Raw genomic sequence first — 21,744 nt, 5'->3', positions numbered from 1 at the left:
ACGCATAAATTATTATGTTCGACACCTCGAATTTTTCTTCTGCTTTGAACTTGGCAATTTTTCAACTACAAATCCCATAAATCTTTGCAGCTGCGCCCCCCCCCTTTTTTTGTCCTGAGTGACTATTTCATTAGTCATGGCGTGGAGCGTTTCTGCTCACAGAGAAAACTATCTCTGTGACTGCTGAGTGGATCGGTTGTTGCGCGCAGCGCGCACTCGTTATGGCAATTCACCAACTGCAGCTGCGGACATTTTCTTGAGTAGATGCCTAAGCGCCGCGGGCGCTAACGCAATCTGCACGGCGTAATGTTGTGAATGAGGGATGCGATGACGTCAGTGCTCGAATGTCAACAATGTAGCGATTGAGAGTAGGCGTTCCATTCGAGCGTAACAAACAGCGGAGAGCGAGCCGCACGCCGCGCTGGATAAACACACGTACACGCTGACATTCGCCGAAGAAGAAGCGCGCCGCTACTTATATAAAATCAATTTTTTACACAAAGAAGTACCTGAGCATTACATCGCCGAACAACCTCTCTGCAGCCAAGGAGGCTTTAAGAAACTGCAAGGAAGTCACCATGTGAAAAAATTTTAATTTGCTGAACGGACAAAAGGACGGGACTGCAGGGAAGGAGGAAAGTTGAAAAGGTGAGTCGCATAAATATTTCAATGATTTGACTGACATGCGTTGTAAAATCCAAAAGTGCAGATTGTGTAATGTTAATTTCTCTCGATGTCGTTTTTGAATAGCACTTTGTACGTGACGGCTGGTGCGATGCACAAGTTGAGCGTTAGGAAGGAATTGTATAGTATCAGCACTGTAGTCGGAAGGCGGTGTGGACGCGTGCGTTAGTTTCTGCCGCTGTGTTTGGTTAACCTCGTTCGGTATGTTTGTTTCGAGCGTGAATAGACTTTAGTAATGTAAGGATGCCACATCCTGTTGTGAAACTCGTTGGCGGCGGTGTGTGTGTGCGCGCTCCGTTGTGCGCTTCGCGAGTGATCGGGATGCGGCGCGAAACGAGGAAGAGGGGGCGCCCCGTGCCGTGGGGGTGTCGGGCATGGCTGTGTGGTTTCTCGTGGAGAAAAGGAGCTGTCACTTGCGGAGGCCTTGGCCGATCACAAGGCCATGGCAAACGCGCAGACCGGCGCTCTACATTCCCGCCCTCGTTTCCCGCACGCCTTTGATGAATGGATCTGCAGCTGAAGTGAATTGAACTTCCCACTGAATTCAATATAACGCTTGCATTATGACTCTTTAATACCGGGGCTATCAGTAATACTATATCGGATGTGGTGTGTGCGGGTGATTGTTATTAAAACGGATTTGTAATATAGAATATTTAATGTTGTTCTGCTTTAAAAACGTGCTTTTAAAAATAAATGATGCGGATTATCTTCACAGCATCCCGATGAAGTATACGCGCGGAAATAATTGTGTCAAAGTGCACGATTTTAAGCTTACTTTACACATGCTGCAATATATATATATATATATAATATAATCTATTCCGAATCCCTGGAAACGATAAATAACGGGAAAGCGTGGACTGTCCGGATTTATGCGCTGCCGCAAACCCGAACCCACTGCATTACCGTCTTAATACACCAGATATCAGCAAATAATTTGCTGTGTAAGACACCGTTATATATATTGGTTTCAGTCACCAACACAAACTCCTTCCCAGTTCGACGAATCATATAAAGCTCTTTCATTAAAACTGCCGGAATGTAGGCTGATTTCACCTATTAGGAACAACACGAGTGACTGTTTTCCCAGTATTAATTAATCCAATGAATTGCACATACATTCTGCATCATGCTTACAAATCAAATGTTGAAACCCGATCGTCAGTAAACTGCGATTTGTCCCTTGTTTGCGTGATCTTCACTCGAGCGTCACAACGACAGTTAAAGTGTGATATTAAATCATTTGTATTTGAGGTTGCGTGCTTCGCAAAGCGCTTTAGAAGAGAAAACGGCATGTATTGATGTATAAGCGGAGGCAGTCATAGTATCTGGTTTAAAAATGACTCGGTGGCTTTGTCCCGAAATCAAAACAGTGATGCTGTATGGAGTGAATAACAGCAGCGCGCACACACCCTTTCGGTTAAGATGTAAAAAAGCAAAGCGCTAATGTTAGCCGCTGTACGGTGCAAGCTGAAGAAATTTATTATGAAGCCTTTTCCGCGAAATATCACGTAAGTCGTGTCTTAAAAGTCGCATAAATGTAGATTTAGTATAAAAGCGGCAGATTTAACATAAACAAATAAAGCACATTTAAAGGTATGCCTAAGGAAATAATAATCGCGTAGCCTATTGTCGGGTTGATGTAACCTGTAGAAATCGTGCATGGGAAATGTGACATTACTACGACGTTTTAACAGATGGTGCCACTTATAATTCGGTGATACAGCAGTTTGTGCTCATGGCAGTTGCAGTCAGCACACTGACACATTCCTTTGTCTGCTGTTGATGAAAATGGAGCAAGACCCCTGACCAGACCTCCTCTGTACATATATAAAGTGGAATCTAAGCGAGCGATAGTGATACATCTAAAAAAAGGTTCGGCTGTCATTTAAAAATGCATTAGATGATGTCAGCTACCTAAGCGGCTATTTTTAAATTAAAGCGACACGTCTCTAAAAATACCAGAAGTCGCTCCACTCTTAGCCTGATTTTGAGGGATCGTAAGCACGGCTAGTGCTCCGGTGGCCGTCGGCTTGCAGGCGGTCGCAGCACAATTAACACCCTGATCAATAATGACAAATAGCGCGCGCGGTTACCTCGCGCTGCCCGCACGCAGGCATTGTTTCCGCACGCGGCGAGCCCGAAACGCCCGTGACTCCATTATTCTTTATAGGCTCTTATTATTCGGAAATTTGATTTCCGTTGTCGCCACTAAGCGTTTTTGGCTGTCTAAGGTGTTGCCTGACAGGTAGTGATTTCGATAACATTTGGTTGAAGGTGAAAGCTTTTAGATGCATTAAAACACGTGAATTGTCAAGACAGACTATTATATGTGCAAAAAAACCCTTACCTCACCATACAGAGAAAGGAAATGCATTTGCATTTTTAATGCAGTGTAAGTTTTGACCGAGCCACTCAGTGGCAGGAATGCTGCTTTTGAGCGCGCTTAGGTGATGTTTTTCACGAAAGAGGGAAAAAGCTTTAACTTAAAAATCCCTTTTAAATTGAAAAAAGTAGTTTGTGACCTATTTTAAGATCAGGTATCTTTGATATCATGTCGCATAAGAGATAAATTTGTAGTGGAATGACACAATCCTGGTAGATTTGTTGACTCTCCCAGGATGCAATATTCAGATACTTCATCTCACTAATCTTAAATGATCAGAAGATAAATTATTGCCGTGTAAACATATTATTAAACGTGAATAAGCTCCTTTGCGTTTAATACATACAAATGTGTTGTAGATTAAACTAAAAATCTCCACGAACTTTCATTTTAGTGTCTAGTTTGCAAATGTAAACATTACATAGTTTTGTGAAAACATATTGCTGCCTTCATGGGTGAAGTTACTTGGACGGCTGCCAAAATGCAGGTAAAACTGGTTGCAACAAGTTTCAACATATATACGTGATATACTTTGAAAATGGCACGCATTAATATGGTGTTTATTAAAACAGCCATCTCAGCCTCGGAGAGGTCAGAGTGGCGTTTTTATATGTGTACAGTTTAGCTAAGCTGTGTGGCTTCCCCAACACCCACGCCCAAGTGCAACAACAAGGACTGAAGCTTGTTTGAAACCACATTTCTGTATGTGGTCTTAGTTTGACAGCAACAAAATATTGACACAGTTTTGTTTCATGCTTTAGGCAGAGCCTTCAAATTCCATGTGTCATTGTGGTGTTGCGTAGCCATTTCATGTAGCGATCCACACATTGACCAATGCAGATGGTGCTGGAGGAAGAACCTCTCACCTACATGTGAAAAACACGCGTGACACTCGCTGTCTCTGTCTAAGACCTCAGGGCAGCAATGAAAACTGTAATGATGTGAAGGCGCTCTGTCAAATGGTAAGAGTTTGGGGCAAATGTCGTTCTTCCCGCTTCTGGCAAGACAGCAGATTTGCGGAGACCATTGTGTTGGTTGCATTAGTACCTCTCTTGAAATGCAACAAAAAAAGTTGGTTAAATGCACTGAACTGGGGTAATAATTGAGCAGTCGCATGTAGCAGAGTGCGTTAACTGGGGACGATATCTATGGGATTGTAGTTTAGTAGATTCCATTAAAAAACAACTAATATTGGATATGGAGCACAGTGATTACATTTCTGTATGGATTACAGAGATTCAACGAATAAGAGCCATTGAATTCTTGGCCTCACACCTGGAAGCAGACAAACATTAAGTAAAATACATGAAAGGTCCTTTCGCAGTGAATGCTGAGCATTGCATTTGGGAGAATTCTGTAGTTTAAGACCATTTTTGGTTATAAAAAAATGATGTACATGTTAGATTACGTAAGTCTTTGAAAACTGCGTCTCTGATTTGAACAGGCATTCGAGCGCTCGCTTCCTCATCCTGTTAAATGGCCACTGAGCATATCTGCTGTGGGTGGTTCTGCTCATCTGGTAATTGTGCGTACGAGCAGCCCTGCCATTGTTGGAGCGTTTGTTCTGGGGGCGGGAGGGGGGAGTCCTAACAGAAGGTAACATTACTAACCGAAATCAACAGAGAATTCCACCAGATAATCCTCAAAAGGCCAATCGTAGAAATGCGCTCTAGAGAAATATAGCCGTGAGGCAGTAGCCTTATGCAGCTTATTTGGTCCAGCGGCAGCGATTCTGAAGCCTCGTTTGTGCGTTTTGCGGCTCTTCCTCCGTTGCCCGTGCAGTGGGGGCCGTGCTTAGCCCGGGGCAGTGCTGCTCGGACACAGATGCAGGCCTCTCAGAGCTGGGGGGTGGGATTGCAGCCACAGCAGAAAACGCAGCCTGCCCTCCTGTAATGGCTGTAATGAGGAGGAATCGGTTCCTGTTAGGTCTCACCGTGGAAGGCGTGATCTTTCCAGAAGCTTCTCTCTGCTCGGTGTTAATTAACGTCATCTGGTCTAAACAAGCCGTTTATTCTCTCTAGTCGTCAGACCGATTCGGTGTTATCCGTCATTGCATTTACTTTTGATTCAATATGAGGGGTTTTAGCTCTAAAAATAACCATCACTGCCTTTCCCTTTCAATAATGGCTGTTTCTTGTTATCCGTGTGATTCAGACCACTGTGTCTGAGTTTTAGTGGTGTTCACACAGACCACGCCGTCCTCTGTTTTCTTTAACCAGTAGTTCTCCCAACCGTGTGTTTTAAGGGTTTGCAGTCTTAACTTTTAATTGAGTCATTTCTTCACCCACAACAAATTAGTATCCATCTTTAATCAGTCGTTCATGTACATGATTTTTAGGGGAAGAAAATGATTTCTGGTAAGCAATTTAACTAATTTCATATTCAGTCGTTTCGCACTGAATAATGGTTACATAATTCCAGATGCATATCTTAACATTAGCGGAAGGCTGATTAATTATTTAAGCTTGTTGTGAAGGCTAGACTCTGGTCATCATTGGTGCATTTGTTTGTTTTGGTGTCGCTGTCCAGCTAAGCTGCTGGAAATGCAGAAATGTCAGCAGTTCGCGTTTGTAGTCTTATTTGTCTGGAAAAGGCCCACTGTGATTATCCATGTAGTTATTCATTGCTGGAAAAAAGTGAAATGACTTCAGCGGTTTGAAAATCCTTTCTTTGATAGGGGTTTTAGCAAGTTGAATTTCGGGGGCGTAAAGCACCCTAACCCTGCTTCTCATGCCCCCCCCCCCCCCCCAAGTGAGGCATCTGTGTCCCACAGGGTGGCAGGTGCTAATATCCGGCAGCATGGTGCCGTTACAGCTGCATGCCCTCTTCATAGCACCAGGCGTCGCGTTAAGCCTGTTTGTTTTACCAGCGAGCATCAGCGTAAACAGGGCCCGTGTGGAGGCGGTTCTGTCCCTTCCCACCCGCCCGCCCGCGCGCTCGCCCGCCCGCCGGCCCGCCCGCTCGCCCGCCCGCCACGCGTCGAGCAGGAGTGGGAGCATAAACGCCAGTTTAAATTTAGAGTGGCGCCACCTGTCAGCAGTTTCCTCTCGCAGCTGCTGAGTCACACGTGGGCTGGAGACTGTGGGGGCTGCAGTGACCATCCCTTCGCTCGCATGTCCGCTCATCCTCTCCCTTGCCCATCCTCTTGCTTGCCCGTGCCCTCGCTTACTCGCTTGCCCGCTCTCTCACTCTGCCCGACTACCTCACTTCCTAAGCCGTCCGTCCACTCCCTGTCCGTCCGCTCCCTGTCCGTCCGCTCCCTGCCCGTCCGCTCCCTGTCCGTCCGCTCCCTGCCCGTCCGCTCCCTGCCCGTCCGCTCCCTGCCCGTCCGCTCCCTGCCCGTCCGCTCCCTGTCCGTCCGCTCCCTGCCCGTCCGCTCCCTGCCCGTCCGCTCCCTGCCCGTCCGCTCCCTGCCCGTCCGCTCCCTGCCCGTCCGCTCCCTGCCCGTCCGCTCCCTGCCCGTCCGCTCCCTGCCCGTCCGCTCCCTGCCCGTCCGCTCCCTGCCCGTCCGCTCCCTGCGCGTCCGCTCCCTGCCCGTCCGCTCCCTGCCCGTCCGCTCTGTTGCCACCGCTGGGCCCCCTGTCGCCGCTTGCCTGACCTGCCGTCTATTTACTGGCCAGGCAGCGCCCCGAAGGGCGATTTCATTCGCGTGTCAGTGGGCGTCGGAAGCCTGTTTGAGTCAGCAGTCAGAAGGCTTGAGATCTGGGTACTGGGCTGTGACAGACTCGGTTAACCTCACCCTGGCCCCCATTGCTTCGGACAGCACCCTCAGCTTAACTCTCTGACACCCCCCCCCATCAATTTCTGGTTAAACTTTCACCCCACCCCAATCCCTGTGAGACAGACGGCGTCACGTTCTGACGATTCTGAAAGTTGGAAACTTTCCGAAATTCTGCCCTGTCTTAAATATATTTTTTTTTTTTTGTGAGCCCTCAGTGGCATTCTGAGCTGCTGCCTGCTGTCACCGTCATGGTTGGATGTAAATGGTCGCCCAGGAGTCAAAGCTCATGTGGGGGGTCCAGCTGGGGGCCGATGGTGGGTTAGAGGCCAGCGTCAGGTCACCGCAGAGGCGGCGTGAGGGAGGACGTCGCTGGCACGGATGAATCTCGAGCAAACACTGTCCTCAGTCTAAATATAACCTGCACGCTTTGTGGCTTATCGAAGCAGAAATGAACGAGTGTGGAAAATCTGAAGTGATCTTCTTGTTGTTGTTGTGGTTTCTCTAATTTGTTTAGCCTTTTTTTCACGTGTTTTGCTCAGCCGAAAAAAATAAAAAAAACAACCTTCGCTGGAAAACATGATGCCTGAGGACCGACGAAACTATGCCTGAAGAAAATAGCGTGAAGGAAAAAATGTGCGAAAGTATAAATCAGAGGTGGCCGGAGCGAGGAGGCTACGCCGTACTGCTTCGGGGGGGGGGGGGGCATAGTATCGTCGGCCTCCAGGGCACCGTCATCTCCTCTCCCCCAGATGAACACTCATCAGCGACGGGCTTGGGGTCTGCGCCGCTCTCCATGTTCCCCTAGCACATCGGGCCGTGCTCAGCGGTGGAATGCAAATCCCGGATGGCCGTCCAGTTTGGCGAGCGGTTTTCGTCATCAGATTCCTGAGAGCGCTGCCAAAAACAACTCGTCTGGAGAAAAAAAAATTGGGGGGAGGGAGGGAGGGAAATCTGGATCTCTTTCCTGTGTGCTTTGGGGCTCTTACAGAATGGTGAGTGTTTTGTAGTCATCGCCTGTAATTTGCAGCGATGTTGGTGAGAAGCCTGAATGAATGCTGTCCCAGGCAGAGTGAGGATCTGCGGCTTCCTGCCAAGACCGCCCCCCCCCCCCCCCATTCAGGGGTGTTTTGAAGGGCAGTGAAGCAGCAGCAGCCTGCCTTGGTTCACTGTCATTGTCATAAGTTCACATCACGTTTCTTTGCCATTGTGATCGCGTCACTATATGAATTACAGTTTTAATAAATTGAAAACAAGATATGTAGTTAAGTTTGGATGACAAAGGAGGCTGAGGTCACTATAAGATGTTACATTCTGCGTCTGAACTAGATGATTGGGGCTGCGGATTTCTTTCTGTCGTCTTAGCGTGACGGTGATCACGTGCATTTTTATCCTCTCTTAATATTCTCATCGTACACCGGGGCTGAGCAAATGGCAGCAAATCCTCTGATTGTCAGATCGCTGAGGGTCTCCGAAGCTTCTGGCTTAGAGACGCATGCGATGGAACTGCACCCAGTCTACAGAGGTCCAGGTAAACCTCTGCAATTGCTATTTGTGGTTGTACTTGTTAATCCATTCGTTGATGGTCACGATTCAAGAATTTGAGGGTGGGTGATTTTTTACTGCTGTGTTGCATTAGCATAGAGCCCAAAAATGAAGTGATTGCTTGGGTGGTGAGCTGACTCTCCGCCTGCTACTGTGGGTACTAGTCAGAGGTACTTTTTTCTTCCAAAGACACTCAAGGCACTGGGTCTCTGTGACCATATTTCCGTGAAAGGCGTGAGTCCACTGTGATATAGAGAAATTGAGCGCCCCACAGCCCCACAGCCCCACAGCAAACTTTGGACCGACTTGCAGGGTTCACCAGGGGTAACATCAGCTTGGGACAGGTGCGAATTCCCTGCAGGCTCATTTGCTGGTGCATTGTGCTTTACACATGCTTGCAGAAAGCAGAATGGCCCCAGTGAGATTGTGAAACATGTTCACATGACAGTTCAGAAATATGAATGCATGCTGATGAAATGGCCTTTGTGTACATGGACTGAAAGTAATTAAAAGTGATCACTTTATAGTTTATTAGAGGAAATGATGAATGGTTCTTGTATTTATAGTAGGTATTTTGCCTGCAGTATTATGCTGTCTGGGTGCAGATTTATGACACGATTTGTCATGACGTCATGGAAAGTACCCTTGCAAATTCAAGTTATGATGTATTTTATAAAAATATTTAGGAAAATATTTATTAAAACCTTATTTTAATTGTAATGAAAACTATTTATTTAAACTTTATTTTTATTTGAATGAATGAAATTTGTTTTAATTTTAATAGTAAAATCAACATTATATTTATAAGTTATATTCTTAATACGGTGTTTTCGTGATGGTAATTAAAATATATATGAAATTTTTCATTTAATTTCTTTCTGCCTCATTTCTGGTATCATTCTCATATCCTGATATCAGATAAAATTTCTCTACAGTGATAAAATTTATTCGGCGTCTCTGTGCGTCAAAGCCGCCCGTTGTTATGCGCGGTATTTAACTGTGATTGATTCCGTAATGTCAGTTAATAAATGTCGAGCCTCTCGCTTAGCCGGTGAGTCGCCGGCGGGACTGCGGAGCGCGGCGGTGTTTGACTCGCGTGCAGCTGCAGGGTGTTTGCGCGCGTGTACAGGTGGCTCGTGCGAGAGAAGCGAGGCGACGGGAGGTGGGAGCGCAAGGCGGGCGGTGGTGGCGGGGGCGCGGGCGGGGGCGGTGGCGGGGGGGCCGCTGTGCCCACTTCCCGCTTTCTGTGTCGTCACGTACTGTAACCCGCTGGCCCGTTACCAGACGACGAAATCAACAGGAATTGCTTGCGGCTCTTCGCGAGAGCCGAACACCGGTTAGCCTCCACTGTCACCGCTGCGGTTCCTCGTGCTTGATTCTTTCTTTCTCTTTTTTTTTTCTCTGCTTCATTAACGGCTCATCAACACACCATCATGTGCGCTTCGCACCGGAGCAAACATGCGTATATACCCTGTTATTCTGTGTTATTATTCAGAAGTTTCACAGTATTCGCGAGCTTGTCTTTATTTACTTCTCTGCCTCGTTTTAAAATCGTTTGACCCTGTAACAGGTGTCATTTTAGCACAACAAGTAATATATTATGTGGTATAGATGTTTTAGATGTTTCCCAAGTTAGTCCTCAGAGATTAAAGAAGGTGAGGTGCAGCAGAACACGAAAGTTCAGTTTTCTTAGAAACGACTGTTGTCCACATTTCGACGCTGAATAAGCATGATCACAGACAGCTGTATTTTTTTTAATTAAATTTTTTTTTTTGGGGGGGGGGGGGGGAGGTGCCCTTGACCCCCTGTGGTCAGGTTCTTAATCCCGACCAGTGAGCACAGTTAGAAGACAGAGGCGTGGTGAGGAGCAGAGATCCGGACGGTGGCCCTGGAATTAGGCGTGTCTTCCTCCAGAAGTGCTGACAGGTGTCATCATGTCTGTCGCCTTTATCCACCGCGTGGCACGTTTAATACTGGGACTGGCTGCACCGTATCCAGGAAATTCCATGACTTGCACTTTTGATTCAGCAATACCAAATAATCACATTTAAATATAGCTAGTTTATGGGCTAGATAAAGAATAAATGAACAATTTGTTTTTTTTCCTTCTCACAGAAATTAACTGATAGTTTAAGGCCGTCCTGGGGCTTATCACGAAGCTGCACAAACCGTGAGATTTTTTTTACCTTGGACGAAAAAAAATGTCAGACTATATATTTTATGTTTTGCATAAAGTTTTTTTTTCCCTCTCATGGGGAGGTTTGAGCAGAAATGTGTCCCGTTCACACCGATATTGATATTTGATTTTACAAAGCTTCACAACTGAAAGACTTAACCGTGACCTAACCGTACCTGTCACTTTCATTGTGACGCCTGCTAACGGTGCCTCGCGATTGTCATTGTGATCATCGTTTTTCAGTAGCCTGCAGATCCGTAACGTGGGGAGCTTTTCCTTGCAAAGGGAAACTGCTTTCTCTCACAATTTCAGGTCCTCTTTTTTAGTCATCAGAGTTCCATTTTGTGGTTTTACTCTGCAGTTGTTGATCTGCACTGTAATCCTTTTTTCTATTAAAGGCGTGTTTGGAGATTCTGCAGAACTTGACAAACTACTACGAGTTGGAAACACAATGCTGAAAATATGTGTGACAATATAAGAGAGAGGAGAAGTAAATATAAAATGTTGAAATTTTAACCGATAAACTAAATCAGACTATTTTATCCGTTCACTCACTGCTTTTCATATTTCCATATGTGATAATGTAATGAATATTAGTTTGTCAATTGTTTAGTTGCTCTTCCAGAAAAAATATTTCAATATCAGGATAATTCAGTTTTTGTAGAATAAAGTCCCATGATTCCACAATACATTCAAATCTTTAAAAAAAAAAAAAATCTGACATTGAAGAGTCTTCTGTCATTTTTGCCATAAAAATAGTCATAAATCATAGAATGAGAGGACTTTTTGACAGAGTGAAGGTCAGCAAGTGATGCTTGAAATGCCGCAAATCCTTCGGCCTTGTGTAGTATGGCTGGAGAACCTGGCGCTGACCGTTTCATCCAAAGACAAAGGGACGGTTGGTGGTTGTGTGGTCCTCAGCAAGGCTCGGATTCTGGAGGCTTTTATCTGCTCATTCGAATGGTTCTTATCGCCTGATACTGCAGAGTGAGCAGGAGCTTGCTGCCGGGTCATATTCGCAGTGTCGACCCTCCACGTGCGCTCGGGCTCCACTGCGTGAAACGATAAGAGCAGATGGCCATAAATACGTGCCATTTCCATGCAGTCGCGAGCCTTTCCGCCAGACAATGGCGGGCATATCTCAGATCTCGAAAAAGTAGGTTAAAGCAAAGTAATGCGCTGCTTCGTGCAGACAGACAGCGGCCGTGAATCCATCGGAGCCGTTCCCGAGTCCCTCGCCCGCTTTGATGCTTTAATGGATCCGTGGTGAACGGCGTCGCGGTGGCAGCTGAGAAGAGTCGATTTGTCGTTAAGCAGAAGAGAGGCGTTGATTTATTCCGCAGAACTGGATGTTTACAGGCCATGTTGGCTGGTGTTCGCCTGCGATGATGCAATGTTGCTGGACTGGATGGGAACTGTTTGACTCTTCTCTTCCCAGCAAACACAGCAGGGGTGTGAGCGAGGCTTTGTATGAAATCGGAGACGGGCATTAATAGCACGTTAAATGTTCCTAAATTAACGATGAGATTGTGTGATGTTATTTGATATAATTCCTTCATATAATGTTATTTGCCAAATGAGATGTAGAGCACTTTTTCTAAATCCTCTTTTAATTCTGTAATGGAGATAAATTGTATATCCAAGAAACAAAAACTACTGAATGTCGATTTTGTGGTGAAGCGTGATCTTTTTACTCCAACTGCAGATTTTGGTTTATGCGCGACTGAAATATATCAGCACAAGTAGCTGCCATTTCTTTTGTCTGGCATGATGTCAAATGTCAGACGTGGCTGCAGCTGTGAAACATGTCAGTTGTAAGAATGCAACGGTGTAGTAAACCCATGTAGCTGAAGCGGTACATGCTCTCAGGGAGAATTGTGATTATACAAGCAGTGTGTTCTGAAATTTTTACTGTAAAGTTATTAATGAAGCGGTTTTCGTTGTGAAGCATTACATTCATTGTCCTGCCTGGATTCACTGGATTCATAATAGTGACAATAGTAAAGTAGTAATATTTTTCTTACAGTAAATTGCATACTGCATTTGCTTCCATGCTATAGTACAGAGATGTTCGCTGACTGTACATATCTCTACTGTTATGCATGAAGTAACTTGCATGTTATTTTCTGCATACAGTGTGCAAGTGTGATGCAAAAGTTGCAGATAAGACAGAATGATATGAGAAAAACAATGATGGTAAAGAGCAGTTTGTTCCTTCTGTAAGTCAGTAAGTAGCCTGGAGGAATTCTCTCAGTATGGAGTCCCAGCAATAACTGAACAGCTAAAAAGAGTAATAATATATGAATCATGTGAAAATGTGTGTTTTTGATTTTGTAAATCATGAGCTACTTAGGATAATGTAATTTCATATCGAGCCCTGGTTAGCGTACTGTAGTGCTGATTTACCATACTGGGACACAGACAGCAGCAGCAGAGTCTGGGGGCAGGTGCCCCCCCCCCCCCCACCCCACCCCGATTAACCTCAAGTCAGACCAGGGGATCTCAGACTTTTTGGATCATAGGTCCGTTTCAGACTTTTGTTCAAAGTCAGAGGTCCGGATCAGTTTTCAAAATCAAAACAGCATTTCCATATAAACATGAATACATTGCAATAAAGGGGAGCTTTTTACAGTAACGCTTGATTGGGGGGGTTATGACGAGTTATGAGTGCCAACTTCGATGGCTCTGCTTTGTATTTTTTATTTCAAACCATGTTAAATCATATCGATTCATGATGTGTCTTATTGGCTGGATTAACTTCTGGTTCGGTCCACATTCAGAGCGCGGTTTACACGCAGTAAGTAAACACTGACAGAGGCCGAATGGCCCCTCTTTCCCTCTTGGGGCCTCCACACAGCGATGCCCAGTACATGCGTACTGCTGGTGGCCCTGTGGCATGACATAAGCTTGCAGTGGGCCCAGCGAGATACACGGTGGTAGTGAGTGGAGGGGGGAGTCTGTGCCTATATGCCAACGTTCAGGCAGATTTTACTACCCCAAGTACCATGCCGTACTTTCCACTGGCAGACGCTCCTGTGGACTTGGAGCACCAACGTTTCACTATTGCGATTGCAGGCGTTACTCAGCAATATTACGTAAGCTGGCATTTTAAAGCCTGATAGGTGAGCAAGAGTGTTTTGATTGAGGAGAGCCGAGGGGGGGGGGGGCGTTCTGTTTGTGTCCTCATGCCATCATATTTCACTTCTGACTGTATTTGTGGCCCTGGCACAGAGTGTGCAGGTTCTGCTCGGCAAGACAACCAAATGATATTGAATCAAATATGTGTCTGTGTGTTTTCTCTGCAACAGTTAGAGAGAGCTGTGTTTTAAAGGGCAGCTCTGCCTCGATCATGACAAGCTGAAGTTTTGAAACGTAATTGAAACGATTATTTAAAGTCTGTCGTTTAAAGTTAATTGGAAATACTTTGACGGCTGATGTTTGAGGCGAGTGTAGGCGGGACTGAGCTGGGGGGGGGGGGGCACATGGGAGAGAAGCCACAGTGAGAGTGGGGGAGCGTTTAGCTGGGGGCTGCCTGCGCCTCGCGTGTCGATGCTGTGCAAGGTCCTTCCTGTGCGCCTCCACTCCGCCGGTACGACACGCCAAGCACCACAGCCCGCGTGACACTGCCGCCACCCAGACACTCCCAACGCCCTCGCCGCCTACAGCCTGGTGAGTGTCCGCCGTGCCCCCAGGACACCTGGGGGTTTCACTCCTGCGCTTCTTTTTGTTTTGTTTTTCTACACGTTTCATTCAGAGGCGTGGCATCCGTATGAGCTGTTTCTTAAGTGATAAACGAAAACAAAACCTCGAGTGTGGTATTTTTAACGTCCCCGAGTTCTGTGTGTGTGTCTGTGTGTGTGGGGGGTATCATTTATAGTTAGAGAATTTAGACCCATCGCATGCTGTCTGGAATAGACGACGGCTGTGTGCGGGCTGTCAGTGCAGACGCTGTGCGGACGCTGTCAGGCAGTCGGGGTTTGGGGTCTCTGGTCGGTGGGCTGGGCAGCATTTCCGTTTTCGCCGTGCTGTTCCTCACCCCAGCCCACTGAAAATATGCTGCAGGTTATAAATAACTGCAGGTTTTGCCCAGTCGGTCCATTAATTACTTTTGACCCAGTTGTAGAGGCTTTGGTGCTGCCGGTGATCTGAGCCATACATCATTAACCAGGGGACAGCTGGTAAGAAAGCGGGTCAGTCTTCTAACTGGTCTGGCCCACAATTCCCACGTTTTGGAGCCAGACGGATACGAGGGACGAGTAGGCGAGCAGCACACGGGGCAGAACCGGAGGGACCCGCGGGCACTGTGCCAGGCAGGACTGCATGCTGAGGTGTCGCTTTGACAAAGGTATGCGTGTGTCTGTCAGTCCGTAGCAGAGCGTCGATGCTTTCAGTCACATTCTTGACATCCCTAGATGGATGACTCTGGGAAGAAGGCCATCTCACCGCTCATCAGATGCTGAAATCATTAAATCCATCTTGAAGTTCGGCTTTCTGTTGTTTTTCTGATCTGTAGTTGGGGGGGGGGGGCAGTATATTCGTCATGCACAGGCGCACAATTAAAAAAAAAACATTTTTTAGTTGAAAACTTGCCGTTTATAACAAACTGCCAGAGGAAATAATGCTTCCTTTTCTGACTTCCTCTGCAGGTGCCTAAATATTGAATATAAAAACTAATTAATTCTGTTTTTCAAATGCAAATACATCTTGTTAGACATTGATGTATTAAATCCTGCTATACAAATAATTCTTAATGTATTAGAGCTCGGAGGAAACGCGAGGGTATCTGACAGAGAAGGTGCTCAAAGAAATTTGCATGTTTTTTAATCATTATTTTTTAATTGTTTTAAAAATTATTTTACCTTTTAGGTTTTGAAGTCCATTATGGTTTGGTAGTCATGTATTTGTTTGGGTGTAGTAAGATACTGATGATTATAGGTGTTGTGAAGGTGAACAGTTGTGTAGCTTGTTTTCTGTCTGGAGTCCTTCCGAATGTGTGCTTCGGTAAGACCATTTTAAGAATGATCACTTCCAGGGGTCGAGATTTCAGGTCCAGAGAATACAAATCCAGACCAGGATTTTGTTTCAACCAACCAGTTGAGTCCTCTTTGACTGTGACTCTTTATACTCAACTGGTTGGTTGAAGCAAAATCTTGGTCTGGATTTGTACTCTCTGGACCTGAAATCTCCACCTCTGATCACTCCACTGTGACCAGTGGCTCATGCTGCTGATGGCTGAAGGGGCCCCAGCACAGTGAGCATGTAGCCTGAGCCATGCTGAAGTGCAGCCTGAGGCGTAGATATCGACAGACATCAACATGTGAAGGTTCAAGATTTGAAAAAACTATTGGCTCTGACAAAGTGACAGAAACTACTCATAGACACATTTCATGTATAACACAACAAGTCATAAAAACAACCAGGAGCAGTAACTATACGCATTTTGAAGGGTTTGTGATGCTGTTGGCAGAGGGAATAAATGACTTTTGGAATGTAATCTCCTTGGCCAGAGGAACTCTGTAACGCTGTCCTGATGGTAGTGAAGGGGGTGAAATGAGTCCTGTGTTTGCCGCGAGGCATGTCACGTGACACCTCTCTGACGTGGCCACCTTTGCCCCGCAAGACCACATATCTGACATCTGCAGTGGGGGCCCACTCCCTCGCCCCCTCGACTCCTGCCATCAGTCACTCGGGGGAACGCCCCCAGTTTTGGTGGCGCAGCATGTGGCCCACGGCTGTGGGCGTCCCAGCGAAAGTGGTAGTGCACGTCACGGTGACGTGACTGTCTGCCGTGCTGAACACACTCGCTCTCACCAGTGGGTGATGCTCTACCCTAGAAACATCTGGACTGTCTGAGGCCTCGTTAGTGCGACGGCGAGAAAGTGTCTGTTTATTTGACAGAGCCTTGCTGTTCACCAGAACCGCACACTCGAGTGACTTTCCAGCCACCTATGAGTTACATTCCACAGTCTGAACTAAAACATTTGGGTTGAGGGTTTTTTTTTTTCGTTTTGAACCTTTGAGTAAAGAAGCTTAGCTTTGAAACAAGTTTCTGATACGACAGGAGTGTAAACCTTTCCTGAGACTGATGTGCTTCCAATGCATGGAGACGAAACCGTCCTGAGCGAAACGGGACCCGGCTCGTGTTCAGGGATTCTTGGTTTGTGGGTGAGACTTAAAAGTTATTTTAATCACACCCTCAGTGGGAATCACTAGTCAGAGTCACAGGTTTGGCCCTTTGGCTAATTCCTCAAAGATGGGTTTCTTTGTAGGTCTATCCTGGTCGACCCTGGTCTGTCTTTAAGAGCACTGACTGATGTGCAGAAAACCAGGTGCAGTCATTTTTTATAGTTATCGACTTTTAATGATGTCTGAAAGCAGTTTTTTCCACACACAAACTTCTAAAAAAACATGAAGGAATCCATAGCATTCAAGGAGATCGAAGCCAGCATTTCCCTTATCAGCAGTGTGGTCCTTGCAGGCTGTTTCAAATAATCATAAAATTAACGATTCTTTCAAGCAACGCTAGTGGGATTTTTATTGCGTTTGTTTGCAGCTCAGGAAGTCGCAGTGAGCAGGCTAGGCGAGGAGGTGCCAGACGAAAGCGCTGCTTTTGCTCTCTCCTGGGCACCTTCCAGACGAACCCGCATAGCTCGTTTGCCATTATGATGCCCCGTTCATGTTGTTCATGTTCATCTGCATTCATGCTACTTGCCATAAGATGCCATGTTCTCTTCTGGCTTCATAGAAAGCCAGACATTCTTGTTTAGGTTTTTTTTTTCATTTAAACATGTTTCTGATGTATAAAGCGTCGAGACTTTGACACAAAAATTGAGGCGTTATTTTAAGCGCATCTGCGTCCTGCTTTCAAAGTGTCTTGAAGTTTGAAGCGTCGCCCTGCTATTTTGAGCATGTGGCATCAAATCGTTTAGGGTTCAATTCACGGTGAGAGAAACCCACAAGTCTGGAGCGTGGAAAAGTGGGATGTACCAAGCAAAGGGGTGGCCCTGGAAAAGTGGGATGTACCAAGCAGAGGGGTGGCCCTGGAAAAGTGGGATGTACCAAGCAAAGGGGTGGCCCTGGAAAAGTGGGATGTACCAAGCAAAGGGGTGGCCCTGGAAAAGTGGGATGTACCAAGCAGAGGGGTGGCCCTGGAAAAGTGGGATGTACCAAGCAAAGGGGTGGCCCTGGAAAAGTGGGATGTCCCAAGCAGAGGGGTGGCCCTGGAAAAGTGGGATGTACCAAGCAAAGGGGTGGCCCTGGAAAAGTGGGATGTCCCAAGCAGAGGGGTGGCCCTGGAAAAGTGGGATGTACCAAGCAAAGGGGTGGCCCTGGAAAAGTGGGATGTCCCAAGCCAAAGTGAGACCTTGGAAAAGCCCACCAATCAAAGGGGTGGCCCATTTGAGAGCACACTCTGTAGAAAAGTGAGGCGTACGAAGCAAATGGGTGGCCCGTTTGAAAGCCCACTATTTGGAAAAGTGGGGCGTACCAAGCAAAGGGGTGGCCTGTTTGAGAACCTATTCTGTGGAAAAGCGGGGTATACCAAGCAGAGGGGTAGCCTGTTTGAAAGCCCACTATATAGAAAAACGCGATGTACCTAGCAAAGGGGTGGCCCGTTTTGAAAGCCCATTATGTGGAAAAGCGGGGCGTACCAAGCATAGGGGTGGGACCAGTTTTCCTTGATACAGTAAGACAACATGAGGAGGGTCTGTCTCCACCCCCTGCTTTCAGTCTCCCAAGCCACCCCCCCGCCCACCCAACAAATTCTCTGCTACATTCCTCAATGATTACAGGCCTGCTTGACGCTGAAACCTTCCTCCGATATATTGCTTGGCAGTCCATGGCAGCTTGTGATGGAGCAGCAGTGGGACTGAGGGCGGGGCCATCAGTTGGCGATTAAGCGCTGACCTGCCCGCCGGGGTTAGCGAGTGCTCGTGTGCAGCCACCACCTCGACACTGGGGGCCGAGGTCCCGTCGTACTTATGAGACCAGATAGGGAGCAGATGGCAGACAGGGACACCCATGCAGACCTCTGAGGAACCACACATATGGTGAACAGCTAAGGAGTGTTTTAAAGAAGGCCCTGGCCAAGCCGCCACCTTACAGTTTGCCGAGTGCTGCCAGGCAGGCTGTGTGCCCTGCCAGGCTGAGCCCTCGGCACTCACTGACTGGGGTTTAGGTGCCTGTGCGGAGGGCGCTGTCAGGGAGGCTGTGTGCCCTGCCAGGCTGAGCCCTCGGCACTCACTGACTGGGGTTTAGGTGCCTGTGCGGAGGGCGCTGTCAGGGAGGCTGTGTGCCCTGCCAGGCTGAGCCCTCGGCACTCACTGACTGGGGTTTAGGTGCCTGTGCGGAGGGCGCTGTCAGGGAGGCTGTGTGCCCTGCCAGGCTGAGCCCTCGGCACTCACTGACTGGGGTTACAGGTGCCCGTGCGGAGGGCGCTGTCAGGGAGGCTGTGTGCCCTGCCAGGCTGAGCCCTCGGCACTCACTGACTGGGGTTTAGGTGCCTGTGCGGAGGGCGCTGTCAGGGAGGCTGTGTGCCCTGCCAGGCTGAGCCCTCGGCACTCACTGACTGGGGTTTAGGTGCCTGTGCGGAGGGCGCTGTCAGGGAGGCTGTGTGCCCTGCCAGGCTGAGCCCTCGGCACTCACTGACTGGGGTTACAGGTGCCCGTGCGGAGGGCGCTGTCAGGGAGGCTGTGTGCCCTGCCAGGCTGAGCCCTCGGCACTCACTGACTGGGGTTTAGGTGCCTGTGCGGAGGGCGCTGTCAGGGAGGCTGTGTGCCCTGCCAGGCTGAGCCCTCGGCACTCACTGACTGGGGTTTAGGTGCCCGTGCGGAGGGCGCTGTCAGGGAGGCTGTGTGCCCTGCCAGGCTGAGCCCTCGGCACTCACTGACTGGGGTTTAGGTGCCTGTGCGGAGGGCGCTGTCAGGGAGGCTGTGTGCCCTGCCAGGCTGAGCCCTCGGCACTCACTGACTGGGGTTTAGGTGCCCGTGCGGAGGGCGCTGTCAGGGAGGCTGTGTGCCCTGCCAGGCTGAGCCCTCGGCACTCACTGACTGGGGTTTAGGTGCCCGTGCGGAGGGCGCTGTCAGGGAGGCTGTGTGCCCTGCCAGGCTGAGCCCTCGGCACTCACTGACTGGGGTTTAGGTGCCCGTGCGGAGGGCGCTGTCAGGGAGGCTGTGTGCCCTGCCAGGCTGAGCCCTCGGCACTCACTGACTGGGGTTTAGGTGCCCGTGCGGAGGGCGCTGTCAGGGAGGCTGTGTGCCCTGCCAGGCTGAGCCCTCGGCACTCACTGACTGGGGTTTAGGTGCCCGTGCGGAGGGCGCTGTCAGGGAGGCTGTGTGCCCTGCCAGGCTGAGCCCTCGGCACTCACTGACTGGGGTTTAGGTGCCTGTGCGGAGGGCGCTGTCAGGGAGGCTGTGTGCCCTGCCAGGCTGAGCCCTCGGCACTCACTGACTGGGGTTACAGGTGCCCGTGCGGAGGGCGCTGTCAGGGAGGCTGTGTGCCCTGCCAGGCTGAGCCCTCGGCACTCACTGACTGGGGTTTAGGTGCCTGTGCGGAGGGCGCTGTCAGGGAGGCTGTGTGCCCTGCCAGGCTGAGCCCTCGGCACTCACTGACTGGGGTTACAGGTGCCCGTGCGGAGGGCGCTGTCAGGGAGGCTGTGTGCCCTGCCAGGCTGAGCCCTCGGCACTCACTGACTGGGGTTTAGGTGCCTGTGCGGAGGGCGCTGTCAGGGAGGCTGTGTGCCCTGCCAGGCTGAGCCCTCGGCACTCACTGACTGGGGTTTAGGTGCCTGTGCGGAGGGCGCTGTCAGGGAGGCTGTGTGCCCTGCCAGGCTGAGCCCTCGGCACTCACTGACTGGGGTTACAGGTGCCCGTGCGGAGGGCGCTGTCAGGGAGGCTGTGTGCCCTGCCAGGCTGAGCCCTCGGCACTCACTGACTGGGGTTTAGGTGCCTGTGCGGAGGGCGCTGTCAGGGAGGCTGTGTGCCCTGCCAGGCTGAGCCCTCGGCACTCACTGACTGGGGTTTAGGTGCCCGTGCGGAGGGCGCTGTCAGGGAGGCTGTGTGCCCTGCCAGGCTGAGCCCTCGGCACTCACTGACTGGGGTTTAGGTGCCTGTGCGGAGGGCGCTGTCAGGGAGGCTGTGTGCCCTGCCAGGCTGAGCCCTCGGCACTCACTGACTGGGGTTTAGGTGCCCGTGCGGAGGGCGCTGTCAGGGAGGCTGTGTGCCCTGCCAGGCTGAGCCCTCGGCACTCACTGACTGGGGTTTAGGTGCCCGTGCGGAGGGCGCTGTCAGGGAGGCTGTGTGCCCTGCCAGGCTGAGCCCTCGGCACTCACTGACTGGGGTTTAGGTGCCCGTGCGGAGGGCGCTGTCAGGGAGGCTGTGTGCCCTGCCAGGCTGAGCCCTCGGCACTCACTGACTGGGGTTTAGGTGCCCGTGCGGAGGGCGCTGTCAGGGAGGCTGTGTGCCCTGCCAGGCTGAGCCCTCGGCACTCACTGACTGGGGTTTAGGTGCCCGTGCGGAGGGCGCTGTCAGGGAGGCTGTGTGCCCTGCCAGGCTGAGCCCTCGGCACTCACTGACTGGGGTTTAGGTGCCTGTGCGGAGGGCGCTGTCAGGGAGGCTGTGTGCCCTGCCAGGCTGAGCCCTCGGCACTCACTGACTGGGGTTACAGGTGCCCGTGCGGAGGGCGCTGTCAGGGAGGCTGTGTGCCCTGCCAGGCTGAGCCCTCGGCACTCACTGACTGGGGTTTAGGTGCCTGTGCGGAGGGCGCTGTCAGGGAGGCTGTGTGCCCTGCCAGGCTGAGCCCTCGGCACTCACTGACTGGGGTTACAGGTGCCCGTGCGGAGGGCGCTGTCAGGGAGGCTGTGTGCCCTGCCAGGCTGAGCCCTCGGCACTCACTGACTGGGGTTTAGGTGCCTGTGCGGAGGGCGCTGTCAGGGAGGCTGTGTGCCCTGCCAGGCTGAGCCCTCGGCACTCACTGACTGGGGTTTAGGTGCCTGTGCGGAGGGCGCTGTCAGGGAGGCTGTGTGCCCTGCCAGGCTGAGCCCTCGGCACTCACTGACTGGGGTTACAGGTGCCCGTGCGGAGGGCGCTGTCAGGGAGGCTGTGTGCCCTGCCAGGCTGAGCCCTCGGCACTCACTGACTGGGGTTTAGGTGCCTGTGCGGAGGGCGCTGTCAGGGAGGCTGTGTGCCCTGCCAGGCTGAGCCCTCGGCACTCACTGACTGGGGTTACAGGTGCCCG

General features: G+C 49.8%; 1 protein-coding gene across 7 annotated transcripts in view; it reads left to right on the top strand.

Moving 5' to 3' along the window:
- Positions 1-367: 367 nt before the first annotated feature.
- The window catches only part of LOC125714509 (transcription regulator protein BACH2-like), a 79,117-nt gene continuing 57,740 nt past the window's right edge, over positions 368-21,744 (top strand). For 2 of the 7 annotated variants that reach the window (XM_048985192.1, XM_048985191.1), the window contains exon 1: positions 368-648. The gene's annotated coding sequence lies outside the window, so the exon portion shown is untranslated. The other 5 variants (XM_048985198.1, XM_048985194.1, XM_048985199.1 and 2 more) reach the window with 3 other exon arrangements.

The sequence above is a fragment of the Brienomyrus brachyistius genome, chromosome 19 (genome assembly GCF_023856365.1).
Source record: "Brienomyrus brachyistius isolate T26 chromosome 19, BBRACH_0.4, whole genome shotgun sequence".
Taxonomy (NCBI): domain Eukaryota; kingdom Metazoa; phylum Chordata; class Actinopteri; order Osteoglossiformes; family Mormyridae; genus Brienomyrus; species Brienomyrus brachyistius.
The sequence above is the reverse complement of the archived record's forward strand: the minus strand, read 5'-3'. Positions and strand labels throughout refer to the sequence as shown.